This window comes from Oryctolagus cuniculus, chromosome 7 (assembly GCF_051225735.1).
Source record: "Oryctolagus cuniculus isolate XC-2025 breed Fujian yellow rabbit chromosome 7, ASM5122573v1, whole genome shotgun sequence".
In the NCBI taxonomy this organism is placed as follows: Eukaryota; Metazoa; Chordata; class Mammalia; order Lagomorpha; family Leporidae; genus Oryctolagus; species Oryctolagus cuniculus.
Window position 1 is genome coordinate 91,005,126 of NC_142873.1, and position 14,414 is coordinate 91,019,539.

Sequence of the window (14,414 nt, forward strand, 5' to 3'; positions counted from 1 at the left end):
CTAAGGCAGACTGGATACATTTGCTTTAGCAACTAACTCCTTATCATCAGGCCAAGAGTTCAAGATTATAATCCTTGTTGAATTGCATGCACCAGGAAATGTTTGATCTATACTCACTGGTAGAGAGCGCATAGAAGAGAAATTGGATGCCAATAGCTTTATTAATAACAAGAAAAGAGTAAGCCACAGCTTTAGAATAGTCATTTTGAATACTTCATATACAACTCCTCTATATATTGATTCCCCATGTGTTAATTTCTGGAAATGTTCTACAAAAGCATAGGTTTATAACTGCAAGAGCTGCTTGGCATGCCTGTTTTCCATATTGCAGCACCACTATGAGTCCCAGGTACACTCTCTGATCCAGCTTCCTGCTAATGTGCCTGGGAAGGAGGTAGAAGATGATCCAAATGCTTAGACCCCTACCACTCTTGAGGGAGACCAGGATATGCAGTTCATGGCTCCTGGCTTCAGCCTAGCCCACACCTGGCTGTGGAGACCATTTTGAGAGGGAACAAGTGGATGAAAGCTCTTTCTCTCTCCTTTTCTCTCTCATTCTGCCTTTCAAATAAATGAATAAATAAATCTAAAAATAAAACTAAAAACACATGGAGACGGTTGAACAACCGATGTCACATGAAATTGCAAACATGGAAAGTGTACACTGAGCCATTCAGACTTTGAATGGAAGCACAGTACACCTTGTTTGTGCATTAATGCTGCCATTTAACTCAGCTGCTAGTGAGAAAGTTCATGCCATTCATGCCAATAGCAAACTCAGATTTTTGTATTGGGTGCTCTACAAAAAGAAGCACTAGCTTATAATTCTATGAAGTGTGCACAGAATAGAACTGCTTGGTGTATAGCCAGTTGAAGAGCCTCTGATTTATGTCACCATAAATACTTTATACACATGTGTGTTTAAAGTGAAGTATAAGGATCATTCCCAGCACAGAGCAGAGTTGCAGTATGAAGAACCAGCAGACCACCTGTCTTTATTGAAAATGACACAGTGGAATGTATCTGCAGTTGTTTGAATTGGGAGAGTGGGCCAAATTGTTTTACCAGAAATCCTCTCCCAGGAATGGAATGTTTGCACGTGTATATTGTTACATCACTCAGGGATTGATAGAACACTTCACTATTGTTGGGGACCTGTCTCATCATTCAAGGAATGTGTCTGGTTGAACATACGGGACATTTCATCACTTTATGGGAGATTAATGCCAAAATGAAACCACAGGTCTGAGTGAGAGCTTGTTTATTCACTTACTTCTTGATAGCCCTGTTTTCTAAGAAGTCAGTAGACAGAATTGTTTGCTGATAAGCTTACACAACAGCTAAGTTTTGACCTGCGGGTTGTTGATCATCTACAATGTGTTATCCAGATGGGAATGTCAGGAGATAGAACACAATTGAGTGGCATCTGGTGACTCAGAATCATTTGTCTGTTAATGAGGGAGAAATGAAAGTGTAATAATGGAATTGTTTTGGGGCCTATCATATACTGAAATACTGCAGAGTTCTTAAATGTTAGGTCATAAGAAACTGCATTCTTTTTCTGATATATTCCTATAGGAAAGTTTCTCTGAATACTAAAAATTATGACAGCAATTAAAATTAGTATGTGCTATTCATACAGTTTTCTGCTTCTGTTTCGAGACATTTTTGCCAAGTTCACAGCTTAATGTTCTGTGAGCAGTGATTTTCAACTGCAGTACTATGTTGACATTTTGAACTTGCATATTTCTTTGTTGTGGGGGCTATGCATTTTTTGAGTACAACTGTAGAATGTTCAGCAGCGAACCTGCTCTCTACTCCATATATTGCCATGTATATCCAAGATGAATTCTCAGTAATGTAGTTGGTAAATTTGGCAGAAGGTAGTCATAGAAGTCATCTTAGTGTGCTGTAATTTTTGGGACATTTTCAGAGGCAAAATGCACAATTTGAGCTCATTATCAAGCATATTTGATATTTTGTTTATTTAGAAACATTTCCTCTATCAAGGGACTTATTACCTAGATTTTCATGAGGACATTCATTTAACGGCAATTATTGCACACCATCTTAAAGGTCACATGTGTCATACTAGACCGAACCAGTTAATTGTCTAGCCACTCTGTGATTTGGCCTCTGATTCTCACCAAGTTATATCTTGAGCCTTTCAGAGCTGTGTTTTGCAACATCACACTCCAAAAAGATCTCAAACATCCATCATTTGATTAAGATCCCATTATAAATTAAATAGTAAATATATTTGAAACAGTTTTTGAACCTGCTCCTATATGCTCATGTTCACTGCTTTTTAGAAGACATAGAATTCTAAATGTTGGGGATCTCCAATGCATTTGCAAAGGACAGTCACAGGGCCTGATTCATAGTGAGCTCCTCATTTTCTCCTTTCTACAGACTGGCAAGACTTCTTTTTTGATAGTCACTGCTGCCCATTCTATCTGCTGAGGTTTTGTTATCCACCAGAAGGAAGGCAGAAACTTATGAAGTGCTGCCAGGTGGACCTTTTATTTACTGACCTTTGACAGAATCACAAAGAACTCTTTTGGTTTAAGGGCTTTACTGTTAATTCTGCTGGGAAAATAGAAAACAGATAAAAATAGCAAAGATGGGAAAGTTGTGAAGGTTACAGATGCTGATAAAGTTCCTATAGTCTTATTTCCTAGTTAATTTTTCTTGATTCCCTTTTGAAGACAGGAACTGAAAACCTCCCTTTGAATTCTGTCGCGTGATTTTATTTCAGGAGTAAGGCCAATTCAAATGTCGCTTGTCTGACTCATCTACAGAGGTAGGTGATCTGCAATCCTTTTCACTTCAGGACTCTTGACTCACGATTGGAAAGGCTGGAGGCACATGCAAAATTTTGGACTTTCCCCCATTATATTACTCTCTATTCACACAGGAATTACACCTTTCAGAAACTTTCTCACAATATGTTATATTCTAGTGTTTAAAGTCTTGATTACTTACCCACTCCATATAATGCACGTTATTTCTTTTCAAACTTGAAGGCATGCTTCTTTCATTTCCAGTTCCTCTTCCTCTGAGATATTTTCATGTCTCCTCTTAGCTTTGTTTTTCTTAAAGCCTTTCTAAAGTGTGAAATCTAGGAATGCAGATGATTCCATTTAGGGCAAAGTCAGAGTCCTCTCTTTAGTGAACACATATTTAATGAATGTCAGGGACTCTTGGAGATGTTTGGGATATAGCTGTGAACAAAACCAAAAACACCCTCATAAAGATAAGATTCCAGTGGGTAGAGACAGATGGAAAACAAAGAAATAAAGCACACGATATGATAAATGGTGACAAATGCTATAGAGATTTTGAGGCAGGGGAGGAACACATATTGCTAGAGATATTTCTAATTTTCAGTTGGAGCAGAAGGGAAAACTTCATAGAAAAGAGATATTTTGAGTAAGCACTTTATTTAGGAGGTAAAGAAGAGATTTTTGTGACTTTCCAGAGGAAAAAAAATTAAGAGCGCAATTACATCAATTTATAATGGCTAGCAAGAAGAGTCAATGCAAAAGTCCTAAGATGGAAACATGCCTGAAATATTTGAGGAAGAGCAAAAGGTTCAGTATGCATGGGGTAGAGCAGGTGAGGAGGAGAGAGGTGTCAGAAGATAGAAAAATTGGAGAATTAATGCTTTTCTCACTTCCATGTTGCTATTTTTCCTAAAATATTCAGTGTTTTGTAAAACATTTGAGCAATAGCAGCTATACTTCAGTGTCTTCAAGATACCTTAAAATTTTCATTTCAAGAATCTCTTACTGTTAAGCCTCCAGTTATCAAAAGCACTGTATCTGGTTGAACCATTACAACACGCTATAAAGATGCTCAAACATTTGTCCATCCTAACATTTCACCTTGAAAATTACACCAAAAAAAGCAAACAAAATCAAACCCACCCGCAGATGAGCTAAATAACTGCTAGTTTGTGGCGACCTAAGTACCTTAGTGCTCTTAGTTTCAGGGAGCTCAACGTGAATCCCAGGTACCTTGGAGATTGAGGGCATCTGATTTTGCGAGTGCATCTCAGGGTTACAATTCTCCCAGTTATGAAAGAAAAGAATTGTAGATCATACTAATTTTAAGAATTTATAGTAATAAAAACTTATTTCTATTAAGATAAAATCCAAATCAAACTAGCTGAAATAATAAAGAGAATTTATTGGTTGACACATAACTGAAAAGTCTCAGGGAGTCAAATTTTAGAAGTGGCTTAGTCTAGCAAGATAGTGGGACCAGCAAAGACTACTTTTTATTGTAATTTTTCCCCTATGGTTACACTGGTTTCTCTATAATTGGTTTCACCATTCTAAGATTAGCTTTCCTTACAGTGAATTTTTTTTAAGATTTTATTTATTTATTGGAGAGGTAGAGTTACAGTGAGAGGGAGAGACAGAGAGAAAGGTCTTCCTTCCATTGGTTCTCTCCCCAGATGGCCACAATGGCCAGAGCTGCGCCGATCCGAAGCCAGGAGCCAGGTGTTTCTTTGTGGTCTCCCATGAGGCTACAGGGGCCCAAGGACTTGGGCCATCTTCTACTGCTTTCCCAGGCCACAGCAGAGAGCTGGATTGGAAGAGGGGCAGCCGGGAGTAGAACCGGTGCCCATTTGGGATTTACCTACTGCATCACAGCGCCGGCCCTGGTGGAAATTGTTTATGGAAGCTCTAGGGACTTCATCTTTATATGATGCAATAGATGCCATCTATTTCAGTTCACAATTGATCATAATGAAAGGACTAAGAGTCAAAGGGAACACATAAACAAGTCTAGTACCTGCTAATACTAACCGATAGAATAAATAAAGGGGAGAGTGATCCAACATGGGAAGCGAGATACTCAGCAGACTCATAGAATGGCGGATGTCCTAAACAGCACTCTGGCCTCAGAATCAGCCATAAAGGCATTCCAATCTGGCTGAAAAGCCCATGAGAGTATTTCAGGCATGGAAAGCCAAGACACTCTGGCAAAACAAACAAACAAAAACAAACAAACAAAAAAAAAACACCTAAATGAAAGATCTCTGTGAGTGAGATCCCAGTGGAAAGAACAGGTCTTCAAAGAAGGAGGTACCTTTCTCTGAAGGGAGGAGAGAACCTCCACTTTGACTATGACCTTGTCTAAACAAGATAAGAGTTGGAGAACTCAAGGGGCTTCCATAGCCTTGGAAACTCATGACTGGTGCATAGGGAGATTACTGATGCCATAAACAGGAGTGTCAATTTGCAAAGTCAACAACAGGAGTCACTGTGTACTTACTCCTCATGTAGGATCTCTGTCCTTAATGTGCTGTGTATTGAGACTTAATGCTATAACGAGTACTCAAACAGTATATTTCACTTTGTGTTTCTATGGGGTGCAAACTGTTGAAATCTTTACTTAATGTATACTAAACTGATCTTCCGTTAAAAAAAAAAAAAAGAAGAAATTAGCAATTCCCAACTTGACTCTCACTGGGATTAAACATGACAATAGGTCTGATCTGATTTCATCATCATTTAAAAAATCATCTATTATTTTTCACTTTATGTTTCTGTGTGGGAGCTAACTGTTGAAATCTTTACTTAATGTATGTTAAACTGATCTTCTGTATATAAAGAGAATTGAAAATGAATCTTGATGTGAATGGAAGGGGAGAGGGAATGGGAAAGGGGAGGGTTGCGGGTGGGAGGGACTTTATGGGGGGGAAGCCATTGTAATCCATAAGCCGTACTTTGGAAATTTATATTCATTAAATAAAAGTTAAAAAAATTTAAACACTTCTAAATAAAAAAAAATTCCAGGGTAGGAATGGCATATTAAGGGTATAGTAAATAGACATACATTGAGAAGAAAAAAAAAATAGATGCCATCTAGTGTGAAGGGATCAATGTCTTTGTCCCAGAATTCTCAACAAACACCTGTGATTCAATTATATTAGTTGAATAATTCATGGGCCAACCTTTGTATAAATTGTATGGCCAGAGGGATGTCATTTGAAAGAACCCAGGTGATGGCACCAGGTTCTCCTAAAGATCATAAGCCAAGAGTAAGATGATAGGATTTGGTTCCCAAGCCAACCTGAGGTAATTGTCCAAAGCAGGAGGAAGATTATAACAAGTACCAAGACTACGAATGTATTCATGGCTATGTAAAATTTAAATGTAAAATGTCTTTGCATTTGTAAGACTTTGTATTGTCTGCTATACTGTAGCTCTTTATCTTGATTGACTTAATGAAAAACATTCATTTGAATGAATAAACATAATTGAATGAATAAACTCATAATATGAGTTTAGAAGGAGCATACTGGGGCCAATGCTGTGGCATAACGGATAAATTCCCCAGTGTCAGCATCCCATATGGACGTCGGTTTGAGTTCCAGCTGCTCCACTTCTGATCCACCTCCTTGCTATGGCCTGGGAAAGCAGTGGAGGGTGGAAATCCTTGGGCCCCTGCACCCATGTGGGAGACCCGGAAGAAGCTCCTGGCTGCTGGCTTCAGATTGATCCAGCTCTGGCTGTTGCAGCCACCTTGGGAGTAAACCAGCAGATTGAAGACCAATCTCTCTCTCTCTCTCTCTCTCTCTCTCTCTCTCTCACTGCCTCTGCCTCTCTGTAATTCTACCTTTCAAATAAATAAACAAATCTTAAAAAAAGAAAGAGTACACTTCTGTTTACTTTTGTATATTCTGTAGAAAACTTACAGTCCTAAAATCTATATTAAAGTCTGCATAGCTCAGCTATGTATTTTTTTGGAATGGCCTTACCACTTATTTCACCTTCAAAATGCTCAGTAGAATTGTTGTCAGATGGCTGTTTACTATTTTTGTCTCCAACACAGGAAGAAAATCAAGGATACATGGGTAAAGTTTAGCAACTGAATAAGATTTACTGTTAGCAAACGTAAAGTACTCATCGAGAAGGAGTACGGAGAGGCTGCTGTGTCCAGTGAGTTTTGGAATAGGAGCAGGGTTTGCGTGCTGCCAAATACCTTGCCTTTTTTGGAAGTCTCAGAAGTGTCATGTCCTCAGGTGCGTAATAGGAGTACGAGTGTAAGCTATGGGAATTTTATGTAATGCTATTAAAATTAAGCTTATGTCACCGGGGGGACTTGGTGAGAAGCCATGTTGGATACTTTAGGCAGGTCCTGTTTCCGGGAAACAGCAGTTTTCAGCAGCACAAAAGGGGTGGGTAAAAGAGAAGTGTTCCAGGGAGAGCCTGGGAACTTCAGTCTCTCCTTCTGACTGCCTCCTTGCCTAAACCACCCTTTCCTTTCTCAGAGATTTTCCTCTTTTAATCTTTATGGGAAGTTGAGAGAGGAAGGTCCGTCTCCTCCTATTTTTTAAAATTAATTTATTTTTAAGACTTTATTTAAATTTTTTTTAACTTTTATTTGATGAATATAAACTTCCAAAGTACTGTTTATGGATTACAATGGCTTCCCCCCCATAACGTCCCTCCCACCCGCAACCCTCCCCTTTCCCACTACCTCTCCCCTTCCATTCACATCAAGATTCTTCCGATTCTCTTTATATACAGAAGATCAGTTTAGCATACATTAAGTAAAGATTTCAACAGTTTGCTCCCACACAGAAACATAAAGTGAAAAATACTGCTTGAGTACTAGTTATAGCATTAAATCACAATGTACAGCACACTAAGGACAAAGATCCTACATGAGGAGTAAGTGCACAGTGACTCCTGTTGTTGACTTAACAAATTGACACTCTTGTTTATGGCATCAGTAATCACACTAGGCTGTTGTCATGAGCTGCCAAGGCTAGGGAAGCCCCCTGAGTTCACCGACTCTGATCATATTTAGACAAGGCCATGGTCAAAGTGGAAGTTCTCTCCTCCCTTCAGAGAAAGGTACCTCCTTCTTTGATGACCCATTCTTCCCACTGGGATCTCACAGAGATCTTTCATTTAGGATTTTTTTTTTCCCAGAGTGTCTTGGCTTTCCATGCTTGAAATACTCTCATGGGCTTTTCAGCCGGATCCGCATGCCTTAAGGGCTGATTCTGAGGCCAGAGTGCTGTTTAGGACATCTGCCATTCAATGGGTCTGCTGTGTATCTCACTTCCCATGTTGGATCGTTCTCTCCCTTTTTTATTCTATCAGCTAGTATTTGCAGACACTATTCTTGTTTATGTGATCCCTTGGTTCTTAGTCCTATCATTATGATCAATTGTGAACAGAAATTGATCACTGGGACTAGTGAGATGGCATTGGTACATGCCACCTTGATGGGATTGAATTGGAATCCCCTGGTATGTTTCTAACTCTACTGTTTGAGGTAAGTCAGCTTGAGCATGTCCCGAATTGCACATTTTTTATTAGTTTTTAACAGAGTCACTGTGATTTGTAGATACAATTCTAACAACATAATGATATAATGATATTCCCTTCCTCTTCCCTTTCCATCTCTCTTTCTTTCTCACTCTTTTTTATTTTTCAGTTAACCTATTTTAAAATTATATTATAGTAAGAAGGCTTAGTATTTAACCAAATAAGAAGTTTAATAAGGAAAAAACAAAAAGACCCTAGTTTATTGGGAATGTAGACAGTGGTTAAAAACAATAATTGAGTAGAAAAATGACCATTTCACTTTAATACAGTAAATTTTAAACACAGCTCATTAATACTCTAGTAGTATAATATTCTTTTTTTTTTTTTTTTTTTTTACAGGCAGAGTGGACAGTGAGAGAGAGAGACAGAGAGAAAGGTCTTCCTTTTGCCGTTGGTTCACCCTCCAATGGCCGCCGCGGCTGGCGCACTGCGGCCAGTGCACCGCGCTGATCCGATGGCAGGAGCCAGGAGCCAGGTGCTTTTCCTGGTCTCCCATGGGGTGCAGGGCCCAAGCACCTGGGCCATCCTCCACTGCACTCCCTGGCCACAGCAGAGGGCTGGCCTGGAAGAGGGGCAACCGGGACAGAATCTGGCGCCCCGACCGGGACTAGAACCCGGTGTGCCGGCGCCGCAAGGTGGAGGATTAGCTTAGTGAGCCGCGGCACCGGCCAGTATAATATTCTTAACCATTGATTTAACAAAGTTATAAAACAAAGTTTTACAAAACTATATTTGCAGCAATACTGATAAACACAGACAATTCTTTTTTCTTTTTTAAAATATTTATTTATTTTTCACTTGAGAGTCAGAGTTACACAGAGAGAGGAGAGGCAGAGAGAGAGAGAGGTCTTCCATTTGATGGTTCACTCCCCAACTGGCTGCAATGGCCGGAACTGCGCCAATCTGAAGCCAGGAGCCAGGAACTTCCTCCAGGTCTCGCATGTGGGTGAAGGGGCCCAAGGACTTAGGCTATCTTCTACTGCTATCCCAGGCCATAGCAGAGAGCTATTTTGGAAGTGAAGCTGCCGGGACTGGAACCGGCACTCATATGGGATGCTGTTACTTCAGGCCAGCGCGTTAACCCTCTGTGCCACAGCGCCAGTCCCTTTTTTTTCTTTTTTTAAATTTTAGCTTCTACGTATAAGGATAACTAGTAGTATTTGTCTTTGTGGATCTGGCTTATTGTATACACCATGATGTATTTCAGTTGTGTGCATTTTTCTGCAAATGGCAGAACTTCATTCTTTTTATAGCTGAATTATATTCCACCGTGTATATTTTCTTTATCGGGCCATCTAATGATGGAAACCTTGAATGCAAATTTTGGCTATTGTGAACAGTGCTGCAATAAACATGGTGGTGTTGGTAAAAATATGGAATGCTTCATGAATTTATGTGTCATACTTGTGCAGGGACCAGACTTATCTTGTCTGTATTGTTTCAATTTTAATAATCATTCTGCTAAAGTGAGCACTCCTACTACTTTTTTATAAAAGATTTATTTATTTATTTTAGAGGCAGAATTGCATGAGAAGGACAGACATAGAGAGAGATCTTCCATTTGCTGGTTCATTCCCCAAATAGCAGGAACAACAGGAGCAGGGCTGATCTGAAGACAGAAACCAGGAGCTGCTTCTGGGTCTCCCATGTGGGTGCAGGTCTCAAGTACTTGGTCTGTCTTCCATTGCTTTCCTAGGATATTGCAGGGAGATGGATTGGAAGTAGACCAGCTGGGACTCAGACCAGCTACCATATGGGATGCCTGTGCTGCAGGCAGAAGCATAACTTATACCACAGCACCAGCCCCTTTTACTACTACATTTTTAATTTTTTTTTCTCCAAAGAAACCTTTTATTTAATGATTATAAATTTCATAAGTACAACTTTAGGAATATATTGATTCTTCCCACCATACCCATATTATAAAATAAGGTATTATAATGTCTCTAGCTTAGTTTTTGTTGTATAAGATTGCTTTAGCTATTTGAGGCCTCCTGTGTTTCCATATGAATTTCAGCATCCCTTTTTCTATAACTGAAAAGAATGTCTTTGGTATTTTGATTGGTATTGCATTGAATCTGTAAATTGCTTTTGGAAGAATGGACATTTTGATGATACTGATTCCTCCAATCCATGAACATGGAAGATCTTTCCATTTTTTTATATCTTCTGGTTTTTTCTTTAATGCTTTGTAATTCTCATCTTAGCTATCTCTGATATCCTTGGTTAAATTTATTCCAAGGTATTGGATTTTTTTATAACTATTGTGAGTGGGATTGATCTCTGAAGTTCTTTCTCAGCCATGGTATTGTCTGTGTACACAAAGGTTTTTGATTTTTGTGTATTGATTTTATATCCTGATACTTTACTAAATTCTTCTATGAGTTCCAATAGTCTCTTGGTAAAGTCTTTTGGAATCCCTAGGTATAGAATCATGTCATCTACAAATAGGAATAATTTGACTTCCTCTTTCTGGATTTGAATCCATTTCATTTCCTTTTCTTCCCTAATGGCTCTGGCTAAAACTTCCAGGACTTTATTGAATAGCAATGGGAGAGTGAACATTTTTGTTCCAGATCTCAGTGGGAATGCTTCCAACTTTTCCCCATTTAATAGGACCCTGGCCATGGGTTTTTCATAGATTGCCTTGATTGTGTTGAGTAAGGTACTTTCTATTCCCAATTTGCTTAGAGATTTCTTCATGAAAGGGTGGCATATTTTATCAAATTCTTTCTCTGCATCTGTTGAGATAAGTATATGTTTCTGTTCTTCAGTTTGTTAATGTGATGTATCACATTGATTGATTTGTGAGTGTTGAATTATCCTTGCCTACAAGGGATAAATCCCACTTGGTCTGGGTGAATGATCTTTCTGATATGTTGCTGAATTTGATTGACTAGAATTTTGTTGAGGATGTTTGCGTCTATGTACATCAGGGAAATTTGTCTGTAATTCTCTTTCTCTGTTTCATCTTTTCCATATTTAGGAATTAAGGTGATGCTGGTTTGATAGAAATAATTTGGGAGGATTCCTCCCTTTCAATTGTTTTGAATAACTTGAGAAGAAGTGGAGTTAGTTCTTTAAATGCCTTTAAATGTAGGTTGTATGTGTCCAGGAATCTATCCTTTTTTTTTTAGGTCTCCCAGTTTGTTGGCATAAAGCTCTTCGTAGTAATTTCTGATTATTCCTTTTATTTCTGTGGTGTCTGTTGTTGCATTTCCTTTTTCATCTCTAATTTTTTTGATTTGGGTCTTCTCTCTCATTGTTTTGGTTAGTTGGGCCCATGGTGTGTCAATTTTGTTTATTTTTTCAAAAAACCAGCTCTTTGTTTTGCTGATCTTTTGTATTTTTTTGTTTCAATTTTGTTGATTTATTCTCTAATTTTAATTATTTCTTTTCACCTACTAGTTTTGGGTTTGGTTTGCTGTAGTTTTTCTAGATCTTTGAGGCACACTGATAGTTCATTTATTTGGTGCCTTTCTAATTTCTTGACATAGGCAACAATTGCTATAAACTTTCCTCTTAACACTGCTTTTGCTATATCCCATAAGTATTGATATGTTATGTTGTGGTCTTCATTTGTTTCCAGAAGTTTTTTTATTTCTCTTTTGATCTATTTTACTACCCACAGTTCATTCAGGAGAATGTTGTTCAGTCTCCATGTGTTTGCATATGTTCTAGAGTTTCCTTAGTTTTGACTTCCAGCTTCATTTCATTATGATCCAAGAAGATGCATGATATGATTTTGATTTTTTAAAATTTTCTGAGACTTACTTTATGGCCTAGCATGCAGTCAGTCCTACAGAAGGTTCCAAGCACTGATAAGAAGAGTGTTTATTATGCAACTGTAGGATGAACAGTTCTGTAGATATCTGTTAGGTCCATGTGGTCTATAGTGTTGATTAACTCTGCTGTTTCCTTGCTGATTTTCTGTTTGACTGATCTGTTCATTGCAGAGAGTGAGGTATTGCAATTGCCAATTACTATTGTATTTGAATCTATGTCTCCCTTTACATCCCTTAATATTTCTTTTAAATAGCCAGGTGCCCTGTAATTAGGTGCATATATATTTATAATAGTTACATCTTCCTGTTGAATTGTTCACTTAATCAATCATTCTTTGTCTCTTTTAAGAGTTTTTATGTTAAACTCTGTTTCTTCTGATATTAGGATGTCTACACAGCTCTTTTTTTTGTTTCTGTTAGTGTGGGATATCTTTTTCCATCCTTTAACTTTTATTCTGCCTGCATCTTTGTTAGTGAGATGTGTTTCTTGTAGGCAGCAAATAGATGGGTTTTGTTTTTTAATCCATTTAGCCAGTTTGTGTCTTTTAACTGGAGAGTTAAGCCCATTTACATTCAAGGTGACTATTGATAAGTAACAACCTTGCTGTGCCATGCCATTTTTCCATAAATACTACTATTTTTTACTTTGGATTTCCTTTGTTATTTTACTGTGAGATTTCCTTGCTTTACCTTTTTTCACAGTGATTACCATGTTTTTTGTTTCTATATGCATCACATCTTACGCATCTTTTGCAGGGCTGGACAGGAGGTGACAAATTCTTTCAGTTTCTGTTTGTCAAAAAAGGTCTTTATTTTACCTTCATTCATGCAGTATAGTATTCTGGGTTGACAGTTGTTTTTTTTCTCTTTAGACTTGGAATATATCTCACCATTTTCTCCTAGTCTATAGGGTTTCTGATGAGAATCCCGCTGTGAGTCTAATCGAAGATCCTCTGCAAGTAATCAAGTATTTCTCTCATGCACATTTTAGAACCTTTACTTTATGTTTTACTGTGGAGGATTTGATTACAATGTGTTATGGTGAAGATCTTTTCTGGTCATGTATGTTAGGAGTTCTATGTGCTTCCTGCACGTGGATACCCCTTTCTTTCTCCCCTTTCTTTCTTGGGGGAATTTTCTGTTATTTTTTCACTCAAAAGTCCTTCTAATCCTTTCTCTCTTTCCTTCCTTCAGGAACTCCTAGAACCCATATATTGGATTGTTTGGTAGTATCCTGTAGATTCCCAATAGTGTTTTTTTAGTTTTCTAATTTCTTCTTGTTGTGTTTGGTCTTACTGTATAATTTTCTGTGCTTTGTCTTCTAAGTCAGATACTCTTTCTTCTTTTCACAAATTCTGTTGTTAAGGCTTTCCACTGTATTTTTTTATTTGTTCTACTGAATTGTTCATTTCCAAGATTTGCTTTGATTTCTTTTTAAGATCTCAATTTCGTGCAAGAAATTTTCTTTCAGGTTATGTATGGATTTCATTAGCTTGTGATTTTGCTTCTTATTACATCCATGTAATACTATGATTAATATTTTAAATTCTATTTCTGGCATTTCTTCAATCTCATCATCTTCAAAATCTAGTATTGAAGTGTTGTGTTCTTTTGGGGGTGTCATATTGTTTTCCTAATTCTTATTTCTTGAATTTGTGCATTTGTTATTCGATGTTTGTGGAGACACTCATTGGCTTCTTTGTTTTTTCACTGTAGTGGCTTTTATCTTTTCCCTAGTACTTCTTTTTTTAAGATTTATTTGATTTATTTGAAAGACAGAGTTACAGAGAAAGGGGTAGAGACACAGAGAGAGGTCTTCCATCAGCTGGTTCACTCCCCAGATGGCTGCAACGGCAGGAGCTGCACTGATCTGAAGCCAGGAGCCAGGAGCTTCTTCCAGGTCTCTGACGTGGTGCAGGGGCCCAGGGACTTGGGCCATCTTCTATTGCTTTCCCAGGCCGTAGCAGGGAGGTGGATCAGAAGTGGAGAAACCAGGAATAGAACTGGCACCCATATAGGATGCTGGCGCTTCTGTCCAGGGCTTTAACCTGCTGCACCACAGCACCAGCCCCTCCCTAATACTTCTTTATACTATTTTAGGGCATCATTTCTGCCTACCCTGGGAATGAAATTTCTTCACTAACTTATGTAGAGGTTCTACTGAAGGTGCTAGAGTTCTGTGAGAAGTTGTTAGTAATGGCTGGAATTTTTGCATTCCATCATCTTTACATGAAATTTTTGGATATTGGTAGAAACAAATTTGAATATTCAC

The 14,414-nt window shown here is 38.2% G+C and overlaps 1 non-coding gene across 1 annotated transcript; it reads right to left on the bottom strand.

Annotated features, from left to right (window-relative positions):
* Positions 1-9,724: 9,724 nt before the first annotated feature.
* LOC127493799 (U6 spliceosomal RNA) lies at positions 9,725-9,831 on the bottom strand. Its single transcript, XR_007924343.3, has one exon. It is a non-coding gene; the product is annotated as a U6 spliceosomal RNA (small nuclear RNA).
* Positions 9,832-14,414: the final 4,583 nt, after the last annotated feature.